Source organism: Aegilops tauschii, chromosome 5 (assembly GCF_002575655.3).
Source record: "Aegilops tauschii subsp. strangulata cultivar AL8/78 chromosome 5, Aet v6.0, whole genome shotgun sequence".
Taxonomy (NCBI): Eukaryota; Viridiplantae; Streptophyta; class Magnoliopsida; order Poales; family Poaceae; genus Aegilops; species Aegilops tauschii.
The window spans coordinates 181,360,408-181,368,150 of NC_053039.3; the positions used below are offsets into that span (position 1 = coordinate 181,360,408).

Here is a 7,743-nt window from a genome sequence, read left to right on the forward strand (position 1 = left end):
GTATTCGCTGAACCATTATTTTTTCTCACTTATTTACCAAATGTATGATTTATATCCATTTGATGGATTTGCTAGTATATGTGCATTTGGATGGGTGGATTTGTGTGTATATTTCAGTGCAAAAAGAAACGTTTGTGTACATATTTTTTATAAAATTTATTTATCTAGATGAATTTATGAAATTAGGTAATTTCAATTGAAATTTAGAAAATTGGATTAATAATGTTCGTCGTATCAAGCCTACACCGGCCGTTCGGTATTGATATAGGCCCATCAGATTAATTTGGATAACCACGGTGTTTTCTATGGACTTGGTCAAACTTGTTTAAGTTTGACTCAGGGCAAACCTAGATCTTCAAAAAAAATGGACCGGAAGGAATATATAGATGCATGTACCTATTTATTACTCAAGTTGATGTGATGACTATATAAGTTTGTTTGCACTTGCAGGTCATGACATTATTGGAAGATTGCTTTGACGGTACTAATTTTTGGGAAGGAAACATACATGCTTCATTGGAGAGTTACAGCAAGACGGTTGATTAGAGTAGATTTGAGTGATTACGTCACATCACAGTATATGATTGTTTATTCGCTAAAAAAGGTATATGATGGGCTATATTTCTGTGCGAAACAGTGTCGTACTCGTTGATGTGCTTCACATGCAACGTTTTTCTCAACTGTGACTAACAGTTTTGATGTAGTGTTGAACGGGGTGATTATCTAAGCTATATATAATATAGCATAATAGGATCCGAATTGCATAACACGTTGATGCCGAGTTGAAATCGAATTCATATTGAGTAAGGTATTATAAAAAGAAATCTCAACCCAACTTTTTTTTTGAGAATCAAATCTGAACGCATATTGAGTAAGGTATATACCGAGCAGGTATATACCGAGCAGTCGTCATGCAGGCCCATTGAGGATCATTTTTCTGAACAGGTTACCCACGTGTAACACTCTCGTATTTTCCTCACTGCCTTAGTTGATCCCCTTTCTGTCTCTCTTCTCTCGGCTCATAGACTTCCCCGAAATGGGATGTTGACTGGTCTCCTCGCCGGCGAAGTTCAATCTCGTCGCTGGCGACCACAGAATGGATCCACGATGAACCTCCGCTCCTCTTCTTGGTTTTAGTTCATCTGATTATGCATCCTCTGGTCAAGGCTTCAAACCCTAGCCACTGTGGTCTGGATCGAGGCGGATTGGAGTTGCTGCACGGACTGCTCGGCGCAGTGGTTCTCTCAGGCGGAGTAGGATACAGGTATGAATCCCTCCGTATCTTCTCAGCAGTTTATCCATTCTCCTCTTTTCCAAGCTTTATATGAGCAGCATGGGCGGGCTGCTGTTATTGTGTTGACCTTCTCATGGCTTGTTCGATTCCTACCAAATGTTAGTGTTCATGATAAACATTATTCCTAATGCAGATTATGTCTTATATTTCATAAACATCACTATAAAATAGATTTATTTATTTGTTGTCGCCATGTCCTAGCAAGTTATAATTGAACTATAGTTTGGACGCAACCGCCCCCGCGTCGTCCGGACGGACGGCACGGGCGGCTCCCGATCCAGTTTCTTCGGGACCTCCCCACCTCTCTCGCTTCCCTCGCCGCCGCCGGACGACGCTGCCGGGCAAAGCCTGTGTGGCTGACGGCGGCGGCGGGGCTCCGGGCGATGGCTTCTACGCAAGGCGCTGAACGGCGCGCGAGGTGAACAACAACTCAGCAGCGATCTTCATGCAACGTCCGAAGGCTAGAGCGATCTGCGCATGGACATGCAGCGGCAGGCGATCTGTGCACAGGGACATGCATAGGTCAATGGCTAGAGCGATCTGGGATTCTGAACTGGGCAGCATGGTGATGCCTTGGCAATGGCCTGGGTGGAGATGACCATCCATTCTCCTCCAGCAGCCTGCGGTCAAGATCATGCAGGTTCGGACCGAAGCTTCCTCCGGCTGTCCAGTACGTTGAGCATGGCAGCGTTGGTGATAAGGGTCATCTTCCCAAGCGACCCAAGACGCTCGCCGCTGTTGCCGCCGGCAGATCACAAGGCCGAAGGAGGTTGGTGGTGGCGCCTTGGGACTTACATCGGTTGACCGATGCTTGTCACTTGGCCGCAGGTGGTTCGTCCGATCGATGCGAGGGGGCAATTTTCGTCCTGACCATGGCGGCACCGTCCGGCCACTCGAGCCGCAGATTGCAGTGGCCATTCAAGGGTCTTCATGAGAGTTTTTTCTTAGGATCCACTGGTTGTTGCCAGCAGCTCGCACTGGCGAGGTTGTGTGATGTAACCGGAAGGCTCCATTGGGAGTTTCGGTGGCTCTCAATCTGGCCAGTTTGCATTCAGCGGTGAGATAAATTCTATGGACGACGGCTTGACGCAGAGGAGATGGTTGTGCAGCGGCAAGCCATGCCGGCATGTAAAGACTGTGCCTCACTTTTAGCTGCTGGGATCGCGGAAAGTGGTGGCGACAACATGATGACTTTGATTTGGTGGTGCTTCTTGAGTACCCGGTCTCGAGTTCCGGGGTGAAAACCCTAGGTCTGACCTGAATTGGTTATACCTGGCGATGGCGATGTTTTTGCGTCGTTACCTTGATGAAGGCATTGCTCGGATGTGCTCGGACTTGTTCTTCAGGGTGAAAACCTAGAGTCTGACCTTTGTTGGTCGGGTCCAGTGACGGCGACGTTTAAGCGTCGTTTCCTTCCTGAAGGCGTTGCTGTTGAAGAAACTTTCTCGTTGCGCTTGTTCTGTCAAGAGATGGTTGGTGCGGATATGGTCGTTGATGTAGTTTATCAACCGTTGTTTTGATCGTTTCAGAGTGTTTTTTCTTTTTCTTTTCCCTCGCTTAGGCATAGCTTGAGTCTTGTATGACTTTGCTCTTTGCTGGCGTTTTTTTTCCTCTTTTGTGTGTGTTGGTGTTGGCTGTGTGCATCCTGGTTATGCAGAGGCCGGGTGTGTGCTCAATGTGTTTGTATCCCCTTGATGCTTCATTTTGAGTTAATAAAATCCACCCTTTGTCGAAAATGTCCTAGCAAGAAGACTTTAACTTGTTGATTATAATTTTGTTCATATGTGTCAGTCTGAAAAGGTTGCATGAGATATTGATGTTTTACTTCCGCAAAGAAAACAATATATTTGTTTCGCCTACTTTTATCTTCTGTCTTACCACTTGTATTCTTCCTTACGGTGCCACGAATAATGGATTTTCCTTTGGCATGTCCGACGACAAACTCTTCATCTTCAGGCCTTTGTAATCGTTATTGCAGCCGGACTTCTACCACTGTAAGTGCTATTGATCTGCGTCCTTTCTAATCCAAATCAGCTCTTGTACTGTTCCTGATATTTTTATATTACTTGTACTACTGGAACTTCTCTAAAAATCAATGCGATAGAAGAATTGTCACCAAGAACATAAAACTCAAGAAAGTGTATGTGTGAATGTATTTCAAATAATTACAATATGACATGCTTTTCATAGTGCTAATGTCTCGTCCTTATACTGGTATATACTATGAATAAAGCATTCTATTTTTTCCCTTCTATTGGTAGATATATAAATATAGCATTCATTTTTTTCTGGAGTAACGATATAGTGCTATAACTTTCAATCTTACAATATAATTACTATCCTTTTTATATAACTTGGTAATACAAATAGGTTGCCTCAATATCAATTTGATAAGATCACCAATTTTCTAGATAACTTTCTCGTTCTCCTAGGCTTTGCTTTCCATACTTCATCATCATCTTCAAGCCTTGTGTTTTTTTACTATTGCTACAAAAGATTTCTTGTTTCCACGGACATTTTTTTTCCTTTCGTTCTGACAAACTTGTCTTGGTGCATTCATCCTATGAGTCATCTGATACTACATCAGATCTCAGTCTCCTCTTCTTGTCACTCCGTAGTTCATGTGACGATGATGGTATTTTTTCCCTGACGCCCATCTTTCATTATTGAAGTTCCATTACTATTGACTGGTTCCACTTTAACAGGAACCAATTCACATGATAATTTTGTAGCTGAAACTTTATTGTTCTGTGACTGTAAAATAAATAAATATTTTCAAAATTAGACAAATATTTAAAATTTAGAAGTGTGTATTGTGAAAAAACAAACCACCTTTTTGTCAAGCATGTTCTGCTTCTTCATTTCATGTTTTAACACGGTGCCCACTTCATCATCCATCAATTCCTGTGTAAGATGTATAGTTAGAGAATTATAAACGTGATACTTTGTTTTTCAAGGAAAACAACTTTACCTCCTCGTCTTTATCATTCAAGTAGAGTTTCTCGAGCCGATCATCAGGCACAAATGTTCTATTAACTAATTTTGTGTGCCAAAGCTGATGTTACTATCATTGAGCTTGAATCGAAAAATAAGTCTTTTTCCACAGGCTTCATCTGCGTGAGCAATCCAACGACATCTGTATATTTGGAGATTAATTACACGGCTGATAGAAATATTAATAGTTGAAAGTCATAGGTACAACTATAACATACCTGCGCATTGTATATCTTTTTCTGCCCGTTCTTGTAGTGTCTCCTTGGTTGTGAAACTGAAGTAAAAATCTGGGAAAACCTCTGCAGATCCTTTAACCTCCTTTACCTTTGTGTTGTATGCAAAAAATATTTTATTTTCATTGCTCGTTGGACGACACTTCATAGATTCCACAACCTTCAAATTGTTGAAAGCGTAAATAGACTGCTCTTTAATTTTTGATCTAAAAGTGTCTATTAGGTTCTTCTAGATAAAAGCATGAATTGTTTGGCCCTGTGAAAACAATGGGATATACTTAACAATTGTTGCTGAAACAGATAGAACAATGTGCGGTTACTTATATATAGAAAGAACATACCTCTTCATCCATGAAAATCATATCTAGGCTGATTAGTTCATCGGTTGTAGGATTGATCGATTCCCACATAATCATTACTTTCACTTGTACGTTCCAGTTCCCCCCCCCCCCCCCCCCCGCCCCCCTTGTTCTTAAGTCACTCAACTTCTTGTACGCCATAATGCTCCTCCTTTAGAAGGAATAGAAAAATAGTTCACAATTGACAAAGTAACTACAAAAAAAATATTCGGAATAAATGAGTTTATACTAAATAATAATTACCAAACTCTCTGATTCAGGTGAGAAGTTGGTCGGCAAGACTGCATTGGACGTCAAGTTGTACATTGATGGTGTGTCTTCGTCTGGAGTTGAGTTGCATGTCCAGCCGTCATCTTTATCATTCAAGCAGAGTTTCTCGAGCCAATCATCAAGAACAAATGTTCTATTAACTAATTTTGTGTGCCAAAGCTGATGTTACTATCATTGAGCTTGAATCAAAAAATAAGTCTTTTTCCATAGGCTTCATCTGCGTGAGAAATCCAACGACATCTGTATATTTGGAGATTAATTACATGGCTGATAGAAATATTAATAGTCGAAAGTCATAGGTACAACTATAACATACCTGCGCATTGTATATCTTTTTCTGCCCGTTCTTGTAGTTTTCCTTGGTTGTGAAACTGAAGTAAAAATCTGGGAAAACCTCTGCAGATCCTTTAACCTCCTTTACCTTTGTGTTGTATGAAAAATATATTTTATTTTCATTGCTCGTTGGACGACACTTTGTAGATTCCACAACCTTCAAATTGTTGAAAGCGTAAATAGACTGCTCTTTAATTTTTGATCTAAAAGTGTCTATTAGGTTTTTCCAGGTAAAAGCATGAATTGTTTGGCCCTGTGAAAACAATGGGTTATACTTAACAATTGTTGCTGAAACAGATAGAACAATGTGCGGTTACTTATATATAGAAAGAACATACCTCTTCATCCATGAAAATCATATCTAGGCTGATTAGTTCATCGGTTGTAGGATTGATCGATTCCCACATAATCATTACTTTCACTTGTACGTTCCAGTCCCCCCCCCCCCCCCCCCCCCCCCCCCCCTTGTTCTTAAGTCACTCAACTTCTTGTACGCCATAATGCTCCTCCTTCAGAAGGAACAGAAAAATAGTTCACAATTGACAAAGTAACTACAAAAAAAATATTCGGAATAAATGAGTTTATACTAAATAATAATTACCAAACTCTTTGATTCACGTGAGAAGTTGGTCGGCAAGACTGCATTGGACGTCAAGTTGTACATTGATGGTGTGTCTTTGTCGGGAGTTGAGTTGCATGTCCGGCCGTCGTTCCAGTTTACTTCGGCTCCTACAGAATTTGATAATCTCCTTGGTGTGATGTGCATTGGGTGGCTTAGGTTTGGTGGCATGATATGTTTTTGCTTTGGCTGGCTGGGGAGGGCTTGTATATATTGGTTGGTTTGGCTAGCCTATTGTAGCAGACACCGTGTTGAGTTAGGCTGTTGTAGCCAGCACCGTGTTGAGTTTCCTTGTCCTATTTGCATGTATCTATATGTGTCCTTGTCTGTTTTTGTTCGGCCATCATGTCGTGACATTCTTTGTCTCTTTGGGTTTCAATGTCAAACACTTCGACATGTTGGACCGTGTATGATTTATTATTTTTATTATATGGACATATGGATCCTTTCCTTCTAATGGATGCAAGACATGAGGACGTGTTGGATCGTCCTATGGGTGTTCGATGAAGTTTTTTTTTTTGCATCGTCCATTGTACGTGTCATATGAGACGTGTCTATGGGCACCTATATTGTTGTACGTAACTCTTAAAATCTTTTAATCTCAATTGTTGTAATTTAGATCAACGGGTAATATTTTTTTAGCCTATGTGGATTAATGTGATGGCTTGTTTGTCTTCTATCTTAATTAAATCTTAATTAAATAATAATAATAGATAATAGATACTCGATCGGCCTTGCCAGATTAATGGTACCCCCAACAAGCGTGCAAATCATTCCAACAGAAACTGTTGGGTCTTCAAACAGGCCGGCAAGTTAAATACCGAAAACAATGGGAAAGGGCCGCCGAGCGAGGATGCTGATGAGCCCCGCCCACCAAACACAGGGGGGCAGAAGAAATTTCCCCCTGAGGTGAAAACAGTGAATATGATCTATGTCACGCATATCCCCAAGAGGGAGCGCAAACGCGCGCTAAGGGACGTCTACGCCGTCGAGCCTGTCGCCCCTAAATTCAACCCATGGTCGGCTTGTCCGATCACCTTCGATCGCAGGGACCACCCGACCAGTATCTGTCATGGAGGTTCGGCAATCCTGGTCCTCGATCCAATCATCGACGGATACCATCTCACTCGGGTCCTTATGGACGGCGGCAACAGTCTTAACCTGATCTATCAAGACACTGTCCGTAAAGTTGGTATCGACCCGTCAAGAATCAAGCCCATTAACACCACCTTTAAAGGAGTGATACCCGGCGTCGAAGCCCGCTGCACGGGTTCATTAACATTGGAAGTAGTCTTTGGTTCACCGGACAACTTCTGAAGCGAAGACTTGATCTTCAACATCGTCCCCTTCCGCAGTGGTTATCACGCACTGCTCGAACGTACTGCCTTCGCCCACTTCAATGCAGTATTGCACTATGCTTATTTAAAGCTCAAGATGCCCGGACCACGCGGAGTCATCACAGTCAATGGAAACATGGAGCGCTCCCTCATCAAGCCAAACACTTCATCGGCCATCAAGCCTCCAGACACTATTAAACGAGTCTGGCCTACTCTATAGAACGACAGCTTGGTCAATCCAGAGCTGGACTAGCAGTTCCGCCTCCGTAAATCGCCCTATCTAATCGCGGCATATGTACCGCAT

The 7,743-nt window shown here is 42.2% G+C and overlaps 1 long non-coding RNA gene across 1 annotated transcript; it reads left to right on the forward strand.

Annotated features, from left to right (window-relative positions):
- The first annotated feature begins 924 nt into the window (after positions 1–924).
- LOC109732142 (uncharacterized) lies at positions 925–5,570 on the forward strand. Its single transcript, XR_002225295.4, has 3 exons — positions 925–1,264; positions 3,251–3,288; positions 5,141–5,570. It is a non-coding gene; the product is annotated as an uncharacterized lncRNA (long non-coding RNA).
- Positions 5,571–7,743: the final 2,173 nt, after the last annotated feature.